Source organism: Halichoerus grypus, chromosome 3, assembly GCF_964656455.1.
Source record: "Halichoerus grypus chromosome 3, mHalGry1.hap1.1, whole genome shotgun sequence".
Taxonomy (NCBI): Eukaryota; Metazoa; Chordata; class Mammalia; order Carnivora; family Phocidae; genus Halichoerus; species Halichoerus grypus.
In genome coordinates, this window is record NC_135714.1 from 125,070,789 (window position 1) to 125,087,117 (window position 16,329).

Here is a 16,329-nt window from a genome sequence, read left to right on the forward strand (position 1 = left end):
CTTTTAAGACTCTAGGAAAAAAGTTTCCCTTCTTCATTGACTTGTAAGTCTCCTTTCCTCTCCCCCTCCCTCCTCTCTCCTCTCCTTCCTCTCTCTCTTCTTCATACACATGAAAACATGCATGCACACACTTTTGAGAAGAAACCCTTACAAGAGAGAATATTTTATTATAAGTTTTCAAATTATTTTCTCACAACTAGAAGGAACTAGTAATACAAACACTATTGAAATGGCCTTATACCATATACCAGTACAGGCAAAATGCATACTCAACTCCATGCATCTCTGTATAGTCATGGCGTTCAGACAGCAAACTGATTGGATACAAAAGTTGCTAGAAGATGAGGAGGGGAGAAATAGGGCTTGTGTGACAGTTAAGTTACATACATAAGCAGTATAATACTATGTTATAGGCCCACAAGGAGGGTTTAGTGAACTCTTTACTCAAATTGTTCATTCCAATTAAACTTACTAATTTAAACACAGTCCCTCTATATTTTATCAATAATAATTTGAGTTTGTTGAGGTAAACAATTCTTTCTTTTGTTTCAAAGTGTAAAACATAGAACTTATATGAGAATATGGTTACTTAATTAGAAAAAATAAAATGGTATCAAAGACATTTGTATGACAAGTAAATTACATAATTGAGAAACACTATAAATATTGAAGATGAAAATAAAACTAGTTAATATTTTGGATTATTCTGCTAAACATCAAAGATATAGGACAAAATAAATGAACATATGTGACTAGACCACACATTTCTATTTTTAAAAACAGAGAAGTATAAATATCTAATTAGTGTTCTAATTATACTTCAGAGTAGTAGCTATTTATTGTTTTAGATGAAAATCTTAATTAGGAAATTAGGGACCTTAATAAATGGACATATATTTAAATTTCCAGAATTATTTCATATATTATTATGTTAGAATTAACTTATTCATCAGGCAACTACTAAGTACCAAGCTCCATGCCAGGCAGTGGGGATTCAGCAGTTAACAGAATTTACTGTGCCTAAAATTTATAAAAGATATTTTTTAACAAGTGTTTTTCCCCCTACAATAGGAGCATTATAATTATTCATAATTATTTAATTATAATTATAATTACATATAATTATTCTTCCCGCAAATTGAGCCTAGCATTCAATTGTTAGACACAGACACAACTGCCATAAAACTGGTATTAACCTAAATTTCTCTAGTTTAAAACACTATTAAGGAAATACATTAATTCTTCTCAGATGCAAACATTTTTATACATACCATTTTGGAAGGAGATTTCATTAATGTGTGTTGCATTTCTATATTCTAAATTCTTAAAGAATTTAATATCTAAATCTAATCTCTTCTCCAAAGTTTCTGTCCAATGTTCTACAGTTCAATTCTGTTATCAGTTAATCCCTATCCTATTATAAAATGCAGAATATTCTAGTAATTAATCTTGACAATCTTAAATATGAATTTGAGAATATATAAGTGAATTAATCACTTCATGAATGCATCTTATTGGAAAAGAGAACTTTGTTTAGTGTTATAAATATCACTGGTAAGCATTTAGGAGACAATTTCAGGACAGGATCTTGATGACATCGTAGACCTTAAAACAGAGCTTGCATTATTACACTATAATATAGAATTTTCATGCATTTTCCTGATTCTTACCAGATCCTTCTAAGTGTGTCTAAAATGTCACTCTATCCAATGAGCAAGCTCAAAAATAAATGAACATATTCCTAATACTAAGGAAAAACCATTTTTTACACATTTTCTTTACTATTTTAGTCCAGAACTATCATTGTTTTATTTTTTTAATTTTTAATTTTTTAAAAATTTTTATTTATTTATTTGAGAGAGAGAGAATTGAGAATGAGCAGGGGAAAGGAACAGAGGGAGAGGGAGAAGCAGACTCCCCACTGAGCAGGGAGCCTGACGCGGGGCTCGATCCCAGGACCCTGAGATCATGGCCTGAGCCAATTAAGGCAGACGCTTAATTGACTGAGCCACCCAGGCAACCACTATCATTGTTTTAACTATGTGATTATTATCTGATCTTATTAGGGAATGAGAAATCTTGTAAAGGGTTTATATCTAGTTATTTGCCCTAAAGAATTCTCACTTGACTACTTTATATTAATTATATATTTTTATCAAAAGATCACATCAGGAGGGTGGGATGGGTGGCCCATCTTCTATAATTATATGGTAAAAGGTAAACTAATTAGAATAAATGATCTTTTAAAGATGTGCTACCTTTAATTATAACAACACTGTAATAACTAGAGAAAACAGTTAATTCTAATATTTTTTCCAAATACTGTCTTATAATTGTGGTCTTATAATAATATTTCTTAGAAATGATTATAAAGAATACAATTAGAATACATTGCATGAATAGTATGAAGCCAGAAAAGAGAGGATGAGGGCAGTTTGTAGAGGCCCTGAAAGGTAGACTGACAAGTACCCGGAATATTAGATTTGCTTTTAAAGGTTCAGTACAAGTTTTCAGAATCATGGTACAAAAGTGAAATAGAAGTTTGGAATTTCTTTTTTTTAATTTTTCTCCATAGTATTTTTTTTTCATCATTTGATTTGTTTATTTATTTATTTTTTAAAATGTTATATTAATCACCATACATTACATCATTAGTTTTTGATGTAGTGTTCCATGATTCATCGTTTACGTATAACACCCAGTGCTCCATGCTGTACGTACCCTCTTTAATACCCATCACCAGGCTAACCCATCCCCACATGCCCCTCCCCTCTAGAGACCTCCGTTTGTTTCTCAGAGTCCATAGTCTCTCATGGTTCGTCTTCCCCTCCGATTTCCCCCTCTTCAGTCTTCCCTTCCTGCTATCTTCTTCTTTTTTTTTTTTTAACATATAATGTATTATTTGTTTCAGAGGTACAGGTCTGTGATTCAACAGTCTTACACAATTCACAATGCTCACCATAGCACATCCCCTCCCCAGTGTCTATCCCCCAGCCACCCCATCCCTCCCACCCCCCACCACTCCAGCAACCCTCACTTTGTTTCCTGAGATTAAGAATTCCTCATATCAGTGAGGTCATATGATACATGTCTTTCTCTGATTGACGTATTTCGCTCAGCATAATACCCTCCAGTTCCATCCACATCATTGCAAATGGCAAGATTTCATTCATTTTGATGGCTGCATAATATTCCATTGTATATACATATATATCACATCTTTTTTACCCATTCATCTGTCGATGGACATCTTGTGGACATTGCTGCTATAAACATCAGGGTGCATGTACCCCTTTGGATCCCTACATTTGTATCTTTGGGGTAAATACCCAGTAGTGCAATTCCTGGGTCATAGGGTAGCTCTATTTTCAACTTTTTGAGGAACCTCCATACTGTTTTCCAGAGTGGCTGCACCAGCTTGCATTCCCACCAACAGTGTAGGAGGGTTCCCCTTTCTCTGCATCCCTGCCAACATCTGTCGTTTCCTGACTTGTTAATTTTAGCCATTCTGACTGGTGTGAGGTGGTATCTCATTGAGGTTTTGATTTGGATTTCCCTGATGCCGAGTGATGTTGAGCACTTTTTTATGTGTCTGTTGCCCATTTGGATGTCTTCTTTGGAAAAATGTCTGTTCATGTCTTCTGCCCATTTCTTGATTGGATCGTTTGTTCTTTGGGTGTTGAGTTTGATAAGTTCTTTATAGATTTTGGATACTAACCCTTTATCTGATATGTCATTTGCAAATATCTTCTCCCATTCTGTTGGTTGTCTTTTGGTTTTGTTGACTGTTTCTTTTGCTGTGCAAAAGCTTTTTATCTTGATGAAGTCCCAATAGTTCATTTTTGCCCTTGCTTCGCTTGCCTTTGGCGATGTTTCTAGGAAAAAGTTGCTGCAGCTGAGGTTGAAGGGTTGCTGCCTGTGTTCTCCTTTAGGATTTTGATGGACTCCTGTCTCACATTGAGGTCTTTCAACCATTTTGAGTCTATTTTTGTGTGTGGTGTAAGGAAATGGTCCAGTTTCATTCTTCTGCATGTGGCTGTCCAATTTTCCCAACACCATTTGTTGAAGAGACTGTCTCTTTTCCATTGGACATTCTTTCCTGCTTAGTCGAAGATGAGTTGACCCTATATAGAGTTGAGGGTCCATTTCTGGGCTCTCTATTCTGTTCCATTGATCTATGTTTCTGTTTTTGTGCCACTCCCATACTGTCTTGATGATGACAGCTTTGTAATAGAGCTTGAAATCCGGAATTGTGATGCCACCGGCTTTGCTTTTCTTTTTCAATATTCCTCTGGCTATTTGGGGTCTTTTCTGGTTCCATACAAATTTTAGGATTATTTGTTCCATTTCTTTGAAAAAAGTGGATGGTATTTTGATAGGGATTGCATTAAATGTGTAGATTGCTCTAGGTAGCACAGACATCTTCACAATATTTGTTCTTCCAATCCATGAACATGGAACATTTTTCCATTTCTTTGTGTCTTCCTCAATTTCTTTCATGAGTGTTTTATAGTTTTCTGAGTACAGATTCTGTGCTTCTTTGGTTAGATTTATTCCTAGGTATCTTATGGTTTTGTGTGCGATTGTAAATGGGATCGACTCCTTAATTTCTTTCTTCTATCTTCTTGTTGGTGTATAGGAATGCCACTGATTTCTGTGCATTGATTTTATATCCTGCCACTTTACTGAATTCTTGTATGAGTTCTAGCAGTTTTGGGGTGAAGTCTTTTGGGTTTTCCACATGAAGTATCATATCATCTGCAAAAAGTGAGAGTTTGACTTCTTCTTTGCTGATTTGGATGCCTTTGATTTCTTTTTGTTGTCTGATTGCTGTGGCTAGGACTTCTAATACTATGTTGAATAGCAGTGGTGATAGTGGACATCCCTGCCGTGTTCCTGACCTTAGGGGGAAAGCTCTCAGTTTTTCCCCATTGAGAATGATATTCGCTGTACATTTTTCATAGATGGCTTTTATGATATTGAGGTATGTACCCTCTATCCCTATACTCTGGAGAGTTTTGATCAAGAAAGGATGCTGTACTTTGTCAAATGCTTTTTCTGCATCTATTATGAAGATCCTATGGTTCTTGTTCTTTCTTTTATTAATGTATTGTATCACATTGATTGATTTGTGGATGTTGAACCAACCTTGCAGCCCAGGGATAAATCCCACTTGGTCGTGGTGAATAATCCTTTTAATGTACTGTTGGATCATACTGGCTAGTATTTTGGTGAGAATTTTTGCATCCATGTTCATCAAGGATATTGGTCTATAATTCTCCTTTTTGATGGGGTCTTTGTCTGATTTTGGGATCAAGGTAATGGTGGCCTCATAAAATGAGTTTGGAAGTATTCCTTCCATTTCTATTTTATGGAACAGTTTCAGAAGAATAGGTATTAATTCTTCTTTAAATGTTTGGTAGAATTCCCCTGGGAAGCCATCTGGCCCTGGGCTTTTGTTTTTTGGGAGATTTTTGATGACTGTTTCCATTTCCTTAGTGGTTATAGGTCTGTTCAGGTTTTCTATTTCTTCCTGGTTCAGTTTTGGTAGTTGATACATCTCTAGGAATGCATCCATTTCTTCCAGATTATCTAATTTGCTGGCATATAATTGCTCATAATATGTTCTTATAATTGTTTGTATTTCTTTGGTGTTGGTTGTGATCTCTCCTCTTTCATTCATGATTTTGTTGATTTGGGTCCTTTCTCTTTTCTTTTTGATAAGTCTGGCCAGGGGTTTATCAATCTTGTTAATTCTTTCAAAGAACCAGCTCCTAGTTTCATTGATCTTTTCTTTTGGTTTCTATTTCATTGATTTCTGCTCTGATCTTTATTATTTCTCTTCTCCTGCTGGGTTTACACTTTATTTGCTGTTCTTTCTCCAGCTACTTTAGGTGTAGGGTTAGGTTGTGTACATGAGACCTTTCTTGTTTCTTGAGAAAGGCTTGTATTGCTATATACTTTCCTCTTAGGACTGCCTTTGCTGCATCCCAAAGATTTTGAACAGTTGTGTTTTCATTTTCCTTGGTTTCCATGAATTTTTTAAATTCTTCTTTGATTTCCTGGTTGACCCATTCATTCTTTAGTAGGATGCTCTTTAGCCTCCATGTATTTGAGTTCTTTCTGACTTTCCTCTTGTGATTGAGTTCTAGTTTCAAACACTGTGTTCTGAAAATATGCAGGGAATAATCCCAATCTTTTGGTACCGGTTGAGACCTGATTCGTGACCTAGGATGTGATCTATTCTGGAGAATGTTCCATGGGCACTAGAGAAGAATGTGTATTCTGTTGCTTTGGGATGGAATGTTCTGAATATATCTGTGAAGTCCATTTGGTCCAGTGTGTCATTTAAAGTCTTTATTTCCTTGTTGATCTTTTGCTTAGATGATCTGTCCATTTCAGTGAGGGGGGTGTTAAAGTCCCCCACTATTATAGTACTGTTGTTGATGTGTTTCTTTGCTTTTGTTATTAATTGGCTTATATAATTGGCTGCTCCCATGTTAGGGGCATAGATATTTACAATTGTTAGATCTTCTTGTTGGATAGACCCTTTAAGTAGGATATAGTGTCCTTCCTCATCTCTTATTACAGTCTTTGGTTTAAAATCTAATTTGTCTGATATAAGGATTGCCACCCCAGCTTTCTTTTGGTGTCCATTAGCATGGTAAATGGTTTTCCACCCCCTCACTTTCAATCTGGGGGTGTCTTTGGGTCTAAAATGAGTCTCTTGCAGAGAGCATATCGATGGGTCTTGTTTTTTTTATCCAATCTGATAGCCTGTGTCTTTTGATTGGGGCATTTAGGCCATTTACATTCAGAGTAACTATTGAAAGATATGAATTTAGTGCCATTGTATTGCCTGTAACGTGACTGTTACTGTATATTGTCTCTGTTCCTTTCTGGTCTCTGTTACTTTTAGGCTCTCTCTTTGCTTAGAGGACCCCTTTCAATATTTCTTGTAGGGCTGGTTTCGTGTTTGCAAATTCCTTTAGTTGTTGTTTGTCCTGGAAGCTTTTTATCTCTCCTTCTATTTTCAATGACAGCCTAGCAGGATATAGTATTCTTGGCTGCATATTTTTCTCATTTAGTGCTCTGAATATATCATGCCAGTCCTTTCTGGCCTGCCAGGTCTCTGTGGATAGGTCTGTTGCCAATCTAATGTTTCTACCATTGTAGGTTACAGAGCTCTTCTGCCGAGCTGCTTTCAGGATTTTCTCTTTGTCTCTGAGACTCATAAGTTTTACTATTAGATGTTGGGGTGTTGACCTATTTTTATTGTTTTTGAGGGGGGGTTCTCTGTGCCTCCTGGATTTTGATACCTGTTTCCTTCCCCAAATTAGGGAAGTTCTCTGCTATAATTTGCTCCAATATACCTTCTGCCCCTCTCTCTCTTTCTTCTTCTTCTGGGATCCCAATTATTCTAATATTGTTTCATCTTATGGTATCACTTATCTCTCGAATTCTGCCCTCGTGATCCAGTAGTTGTTTATCTCTTTTTCTCAGCTTCTTTATTTTCCATCATTTGGTCTTCTATATCACTGATTCTCTCTTCTGCCTCATTTATCCTAGCAGCTAGAGCCTCCATTTTTTATTGCACCTCATTAATAACCTTTTTGATTTTGACTTGGTTAGATTTTAATTTTTTTTTTCTCCAGAAAGGGTTTCTCTAATATCTTCCATGCTTTTTTCAAGCCCAGCTAGTATCTTTAAAATCGTCATTCTGAACTCTAGTTCCGACATCTTACTAATGTCCGTATTGATTAGGTCCCTGGCAGTTGCTACTGCCTCTTGTTCTTTTTTTTGAGGTGATTTTTTCCATCTTGTCATTTTGTCCAGAGCAGAATAGATGAATGAGAGAACAAAATGCTAACAGGGTAACAATGACCCCAGAAAAATATACACTAAACAAGTCAGAAGAGACCTTCCAGAAAGTGGTTGCTTTTCTGTTCAGAGAGTTGCTGCTATTCTTTTCTTCGATCTCCTGTTGAGTTCGTAGGTGTTCAGAATGGTTTGATCCCTATCTAGCTGAATTCCTGGAACCAGACAAAATTTAGGTCTCCTACTCCTCTGCCATCTTGCTCCTCCTCTGGACCACATGTTCTTTATCCACTCATCTTTTGAAGGGCATCTCGGCTCTTTCTACAGTTTGGCTATTGCGGACAATCCTGCTATAAACATTGGGGTGCATATGGCCCTTCTTTTCACTACATCTGTGTCTTTGGGGTCAATACCCAGTAGTGCAATTGCTGGGTCATAGGGTAGCTCTATTTTTAACTTTTTGAGGCACTTTCACGATGTTTTCCAAAGTGGCTCTACCAACTTGCATTCCAACCAACGGTGTAAGAGTGTTCCCCTTTCTCCACAACCTCTCCAACATTTGTTTCTTGCCTTGTCAATTTTTGCCATTCTAACTGGTGTAAGGTGGTATCTCAATGTGGTTTTGATTTGAATTCCCTGATGGTTAATGATGAACATTTTTTCATGTGTCTGTTAGTTAGCCATTTGTATGTCTTCTTTTGAGAAGTGTCTGTTCATGTCTTCTGCCCATTTTTTGACTTGATTATTTGTTTTTTGGGTGTTGAGTTTGAGAAGTTCTTTATAGATCTTGGAAATCAGTGCTTTGTCTGTAGTTCATTTGCAAATATCTTCTCCCATTCTGTGGGTTGCCTCTTTGTTTTGTTGACTCTTTCCTTTGCTGTGCAGAAGCCTTTTATCTTGATGAAGTCCCAAAAGTTCATTTTCACTTTTGTTTCACTAGCTTTTGGAGATGTATCTTGAAAGGAGTTGCTGTGGCCGATGTCAAACAGGTTACTGCCTATGCTCTCCTCTAGGATTTTGATGGATTCCTGTCTCACACTGAGGTCTTTCATCCATTTTGAGTTTATCTTTGTGTATGGTGTTAGAGAATGGTCGAGTTTCACTCTTCTGTATATAGCTGCCCAATTTTCCCAGCACCATTTATTGAAGAGACTGTCTTTTTTCTATTGCATATTTTTTTTTCCTGCTTTGTTGAAGATTATTTGACCATAGAGTTGAGGGTCCATATCTGGGCTCTCTATTCTGTTCCATTGGTCTATATGTCTGTTTTTGTGCCAGTACCATGCTATCTTGGTGATCACAGCTTTGTAATATAGCTTGGAATCAGGCAACGTGATGACCCCAGCTTTATCATTTTCAACATTTCCTTGGTGATTTGGGGTCTTCTCTGATTCCATACAAATTTTAGGAGTGTTTGTTCCAGCACTTTGAAAAATGTCATTGGAATTTTGATTGGGTTGGCATTGAAGGTATAGATTGCTCTGGGCAGCATAGACATTTTAACAATGTTTATTCTTCTGATCCATGAGCATGGAATATTTTTCCATCTTTTTGTGTCTTCTTCAATTTCTTTCATGAGTGTTCTGTGAGTTCCTAGAGTATAGATCCTTTACCTCTTTGGTTAGGCTTATTCCGAGGTATCTTATGGTTTTTGGTGCTATTGTAAATGGAATTGTTTCTCTAATTTCTCTTTCTACAGTTGCATTGTTAGTGTATAAGAAAGCAACTGATTTCTGTGCATTGATTTTGTATCCTGCCACATTACTGAATTGCTGGATGAGTTCTAGTAATTTGGGGGTGGAGTCTTTTGGATTTTCCACATAAAGTATCATGTCCTCTGCGAAGACAGAGAGTTTGACTTCTTCTTTGCCAATTTGAATACATTTTATTTCTTTTTGTTGTCTGATTGCTGTTGGTAGGACTTTCAGTACTATGTTGAACAATAGTGGCGAGAGTGGGCATCCTTGACATGTTCCTGATCTTAAGGGAAAGGCTCTCAGCTTTTCCCCATTGAGGATGATATTCGCTGTGGGTTTTTTTATAGATGGATTTTATGAACTTGAGGAATGTTCCCTCTATCCATATACTCTTAAGAGTTTTAATCAGGAAAGGATGTTGTATTTTGTCAAATGCTTTTTCTGCATCAATTGAGAGGACCATATGGTTCTTCTTGCTCCTCTTATTAATGTGTTCTATCACATTAATTCATTTGCAAATGTTGAACCACCCTTACATCCCGGGGATAAATCCCACTTGGTCGTGATGGATGATCCTTTTAATATATTGTTGGATCCTATTAGCTAGGATTTTATTGAGAATTTTGGAATCCATATTCATCAGGGATATCAGTCTGAAATTCTCCTTTTTGATGGGGTCTTTGCCTGGTTTGGGGATTAAAGTAATGCTGGCCTCATAGAATGAGTCTGGAAGCTTTCCTTCTGTTTCTATTTTTTGAAACAGCTTCAGTAGAATAGGTATTATTTCTTCTTTGAATGTTTGGTAGAATTCCCCAGGGAATCCATCAGGCCCTGGACTCTTGTTTTTTTGGGAGGTTTTTGATCAGTGCTTCAATCTTGTTACTGGTTATTGGCTTACTCAGGTTGTCAATTTCTTCCTGTTTCAGTCTTGGTAGTTTATAGGTTTCCAGGAAGGCATCCATTTCTTCCAGGTTGTTTAATTCATTGGCATATAGTTGTTGATAATAATTTCTAATAATTGTTTCTATTTCCTTGGTGTTAGTCATGATCTCTCCCCTTTCATTCATAATTTTATTAATCTGGGTCCTTTCTCTTTTCTTTTGGATAAGTCTGGCCAGTGGTTTATCGATCTTATTAATTCTTTCAAAAAATCAGCTTCTAGTTTCATTGATCTGATCTACTGTGTTTCTGGTTTGTAATTCATTGATCTCTGCTCTAATCTTAATTATTTCTCTTCTAATGCGTGGCCTAGGCATCATTTGTTGCTTTTTCTCCAGTTCTTTAAGGTGTAAAGTTAGTTGGTGAATTCGGGATTTTTCTATTTTTTTGAGTGAGGCTTGGATGACTATGTATTTCCCCCTTAGGACTGCCTTTGAAGTATCCCATAGGTTTTGGACTGATGTGTTTTCGTTCTCATTGGTTTCCATGAATTGTTTAAGTTTTTCTTTGATTTCCTGGTTGACCCAAACATTCTTGAGCAGAGTGGTCTTTAGTTTCCAAGTGTTTGAATTTCTGCCAAATTTTTTCTTGTAATTGAGTTCCAGTTTTAAAGCATTATGGTCTGAGAATATGCAGGGAATAATCTCAATCTTTTGGTATCGGTTGAGACCTGATTTGTGACCCAGTATGTGGTCTATTCTGGAGGAAGTTTCATGTGCGCTCGAGAAGAATGAGTATTCTGTTGTTTTAGGGTGGAATGTTCTGTATATATCTATGAGGTCCATCTGGTCCAGTGTGTCATTCAAAGCTCTTGTTTCTTTGTTGATTTTCTGTTTAGATGATCTGTCTATTGCTGAGAGTGGAGTATTAAAGTCTCCTAAAATTAACGTATTATTATCAATATGACTCTTTAGTTTGGTTAACAGTTGGCTTATGTAGTTGGTTGCTCCCATGTTGGGGGCATAGATATTTACAATTGTTAGATCTTCTTGTTGGATAGACCCTTTGAGAATGATATAGTGTCCTTCTGTGTCTCCACAGTCTTTAGCTTAAAATCTAATTTGTCTGATATAATAATTGCTACCCCAGCTTTCTTTTGAGGTCCGCTGGCATGGAAGACAGATCTCCATCCCTTCACTTTCAGTCTGGATGTATCTTTAGGTTCAAAATGAGTCTCTTGTAGACAGCATGTGGATGGGTTCTGTCTTTTTATCCAATCTCCAACCCTGTGCCGTTTTATGGGAGCATTTGGTCGTTAATGTTGAGAGTGATTATTGAAAGATATGAATTTATTGTCATCAGGTTGCCTGTGAAGTCCTTGTTTCTATAGATTGTCTCTGTAAATCTCTGTTCTATATCACTCTTGGGGTCTTTCTTCTTTTATAGAACCCCTCCTTAATATTTCTTGCAGGGTGGGCTTAGTGGTCACATATTCTTTCAGTTTCTGCCAGTCTTCGAAGCTCTGCATCTCTCCATCCATTCTAAATGACAGCCTTGCCAGATAAAGTATTCTTGGCTGCATGTTCTTCTAAGTACCCTAAATATGTCTTGCTAGCCCTTTCTGGCTTGCCAGGTCTCTGTGGATAGGTCTGATGTTATTCTGATGTTCCTCCCTCTGTATGTAAGGAATCTCTTCCCCCTTACTGCCCTTAAGATAGTTTCCTTGGTTCTAAGATTTGCAAGTTTTACTATTACATGCCGGGGCATTGGTCTGTTTTCCTTGATCTTGGGAGGGGTCCTCTCTGCCTCTAGGACACGAATGTTTGTTTCATTCCCCAGATTAGGGAAATTCTCAGCTACGATTTGCTCAAATATATCTTCTAGTCCTCTCTCTCTCTCTCCACCCCCTCAGGGATCCCAATAATTCTGACATTGGAACGTTTCATGGCGTCACTTATTTCTCTAATTCTGTTTTCATGGATTTTAAGCTGTTTCTCCCAGGCCTCCTTTTTTTCCTTCTTTTCTATCAGTTTGTCTTCTAGATCACTGATTCGTTCTTCTTCTTCGTTTACCCTAGCTGTTAGAGTATCTAGATTAGATTGGATCTCATTGATAGCATTTTTAAGTTCTGCCAGTTCAGCTTTCATTTCTGCCCTTAGAGACTCTATGTTGTCATTAATCGATTTCTCTATTCTAGCTGTCGTCTTCATAACTGTTACCCTGAAGTCCATTTCTGATATCTTGGTTATATCTGTATCCATTTGTAAATCTGTGCAGAAGTCACAGTCTCTGAGTCTTTTCTATTTTGGGGTCTCCTCCTCCTAGTCATTCTGTTGAGGGGTGGTTGAGGGAATGTACAGAGTCCAAATTATTGACCACAACCCAAGCAAGATACACTGTTTTATAGGGACCTTAGGGTTGTTGGCTTCTTGTTCTCCCAGCCTGTCTCCTGGGGGTGGGTCCTGCTGCGCTGTTACTAAGGCAACCCTGTTTGGGCAGAGTGGCCCTGCCCCCTGTGGGAGGGGATGGGCTCAGCAAAAACCGGTTTGGGGGGGGCTTTTGTTCTCTGGTGGCTTTCCCTGGTGGCTTTCCACGTCTCTTCCAAGAGTCAGAGCAGAAGAGACCGTTTCCAACCCTCTGCCTCAGAACAGAGAGATTTCAGTCTGTTCTTCAGTGAGCTCTCCAAGCCACATTATCTCTGTTTCTGTCTGTGCTGCTAAAAACTGCAGCGTCCTGGGTTGTGTGCCCTCAGCAGCACTCCCAGTCCTTGCTTCCAGGTCTAGGGATGTCTCTGCCCTTTGTGCTTCTAAAACTGCCAGCTGCCCCCAGTTCGCATGCACGGCCCCACTGCTTCAGGTTTCAGTCCGGGGGGCTGCCCTAAAATCTTTTCCCTGCTGCTACTGGTCTGTGATTCTGTGCCCTGTCCCCAGAGCGAGAGGCTTTCACAAACCGGCGGTGCAGGATCCCCATAGCTCCCTCCCCCTTCCATTTGTCTTCCAATATCTGCCCGTGGAATCATGGCTCCCTGCTTCATACCTCAAAACCAACCACCTGTGATATTCTGTTTGTAGAGATCCAGATATATCTTACATCTCAGGCTGATTTCGTAGGTGTTCAGAGTGGTCTGGTAGATATCCAGTTCAATTCAGGAGACTGGTTGGAATAGGGTCCCCTATTCCTCCACCATCTTTTCCATGCAGTAGATTTTAAATGAGTCTCTATGACATTGAATGTATAGGTTGGTAAAGGAAATGCTTATAATTCCACTATTCAGTGTCTTCATTTCTAAATAGGGGTAGCTTAATAATTCTTTCCATAGAAGCATCTCTTTCTGAAATTGGTGCAACCTCCTTGCGTCCAGCTGAGCAGTGAACCCAGAGATGATGGGCTGAGACTGCGGGAGCCCTTGGGGTCCCCAGACCAACCCCCAAATGCTGTTATATGCTTTCAATTCACACTCTTGGTCATGATTTAACAATTCAGTCAGGCTGAGAAGTAATCAGTAGATTTTTTTTACTTGAGGAAGTGTCCACAAAGAATCACAGTAATGCACAAAAATTGAATAGAACATTAACAATTTTAGTAATAAACCAAGTTTTGTTTTGAAGTCTGTGATGTCATAAAATTGTTACAGTATTGTATACTTAAGGGGCACCTGGGTGGCTCAGTCGGTTAAGCATCCAACTCTTGATTTCAGATCAGGTCATGATCTCAGCTCGTGAAATCGAGCCCTCATCAGGCTCTGCACTGAACATGGAGCCTGCTTGAGATTCTCTCTCTCCCTCTCCTTTGCCCCTCCCCCTGTCATGCTCTCTCTCTCAAAAAAAAAAAAACTATTTAAAAATACTACACTATTTATCAGTAACGTTTTATTACATTAAAATATAAGGAATCACTAAGATATATGAATCAACTTGTGTATTTGACGGCATATATATTTATAGATAGCATGAATACCTGGAATCCTCCAAATTTTATATTAGAATTGAGACAAAATGGTAAAAAAATAACTTTTGGTAATTGACATAGCTTTTGGATAGTATTCATGTCTCTAGCTTTAGACTCTTCTTTAAGAATTAATAACCAGAGAATACAATACAGACTGATGAGATATAACTCTTGGCAAAAAAGCTCAAAAAATGCAAATATAAAAATTACCCCTCAGAAGGGTTTATTGTTTTATTTTCCTTATGCTTTCTGTAATAGGAGGATATAGGCTGATACTTAATGTTTGTATTATACTAACACACTAAGTTCTAGGTATCGTTTGGTGGGAGGGTAAAGCAATTTGTGTTTTTGGCACTTCTGTTTTGAAGAACAATCCCTTTAAAAAGTATGTATAACTAGGAATGCTGATTCTGCTACTCAGAATAAGCTCCCATTAGACTGCCCGCCTCACAAGGACATGAGCTTTGTCTATTTTTCAGCATGTTATCCCAAAAAGGAAACAAAAGTACAAACAAGATCCAGGAGAGAGGAGTCACCAGAGTAGAGTCACACCATAGAGATGAGGCAGCAGAAGGGGCACATGGTGAGAGAGAGAGACCTGGGGTGGCAGGTGGGAGAGGCACAAAGAAAGAGGGGGAAAAAATTGGGGAGATCAGAAGGAAAGGATCATCGAGGGTGAGAGCAGACCAGAAAAACAGGGGCAGGAAAGAAGAGCAAGACATGTAGGGGAGGAGAAGAGAAGGAGGAGAGTGACAGTCAAGAGAAAAAGGGGGTTTAATGATAGTGGATAATAGGAGAGAGGAAGCAAATGAGCCAGGGTGGGTGAGAGAGAGGGGTGTAAAAAGAAATCAGATACCCTGTTTGAAAGCATGTTTCCCATAGCAGGAATAAAAGATGGTAGTTTCATTCATTCGGATTAGTTTCAAACTCTATTTCCTTAAAAAAAAAAAGCCTAAATAATTCTGAAATCATTGGTCAATTATATGGCAAACAAAAGACTGTAGTGGTTTAGAGTGCATTTGAATACCACAGCCACCTAGAAACGTGGAGGCCTGGGGTAGGTTTCTTAAACCCTCTGAGCCTAGGGAAAAGGGGGATTGTATGATACCTCATAAAGGTGTACAGAATAATAATGGCTTATAGAGCTGGCACTTGCTTCCCCTGCCAAATGCTATTGTAACTGCTTTACATTCATTAACTCAATCCTCACTACCACCTTATGAGGGGAGAAAATTGAGGCACCTAGAAGATAAGTAACTTGTCGTAGGCCACAGGTCTTATAAGTGAAAAAATTAGGCTTTTCACCAAACACTTTAGTATTAGAATTAGTGCCTTTAATCACTACGTATACAACCTCTCAAAAAAGACTAAGACAAGGTGTAGAAACATAGTTTAAGAATGAAACTGTCCTCAAAAATGATAGATCCTATTCATTATCCAAACAGCAATTATAGCTAGAGAAAAAAAGCCTCTTTTATACTGTTTCTTAAAGAAAAATCTGGGTAATGAAAGCTGAACTCAGGAGAAATAAATCAAAAGATCAATGTGTTATGACCAATTCATTTCACTAGTAATGGCCTCTTGAATAACATCCTTTTATTTCAGACTTTCTCTTCTTTCTCTTTTCTTTCACATAACCAGTCTGATGCTAGAATTCTGTATTTCCTTCAGAATTGCTCTTGGGATTGTCCTTTCTTCTCCTGAAGGACCTAACAGGGACATCACAGCTGAATTAATGAAATGAGAATTTGGAGCAAGGAAGATGAATGTTAGTGTCAGCAGCTAAGAGCCAACCATTATAACGATATTCTTTGAGTTGAAATGTTTTAATTGCTCTTCAAATCCAAAACCACTTAGAATCTTCACTGGCTGTGAAGATATGAACCAGTTTTAGCAGCTCGTGGTGACTGTGCCCAAGATGGCACTCAGGTCCTGGAAGAAGAGGAAGTAAATGCCCAGTGCATTAACCAAACCCTGTGGTCCTGGG

General features: G+C 38.0%; 1 protein-coding gene across 1 annotated transcript in view; it reads right to left on the reverse strand.

Annotated features, from left to right (window-relative positions):
* The window catches only part of TTC29 (tetratricopeptide repeat domain 29), a 261,685-nt gene that overhangs the window by 76,825 nt on the left and 168,531 nt on the right, over nucleotides 1–16,329 (reverse strand). The window lies entirely within an intron of this gene.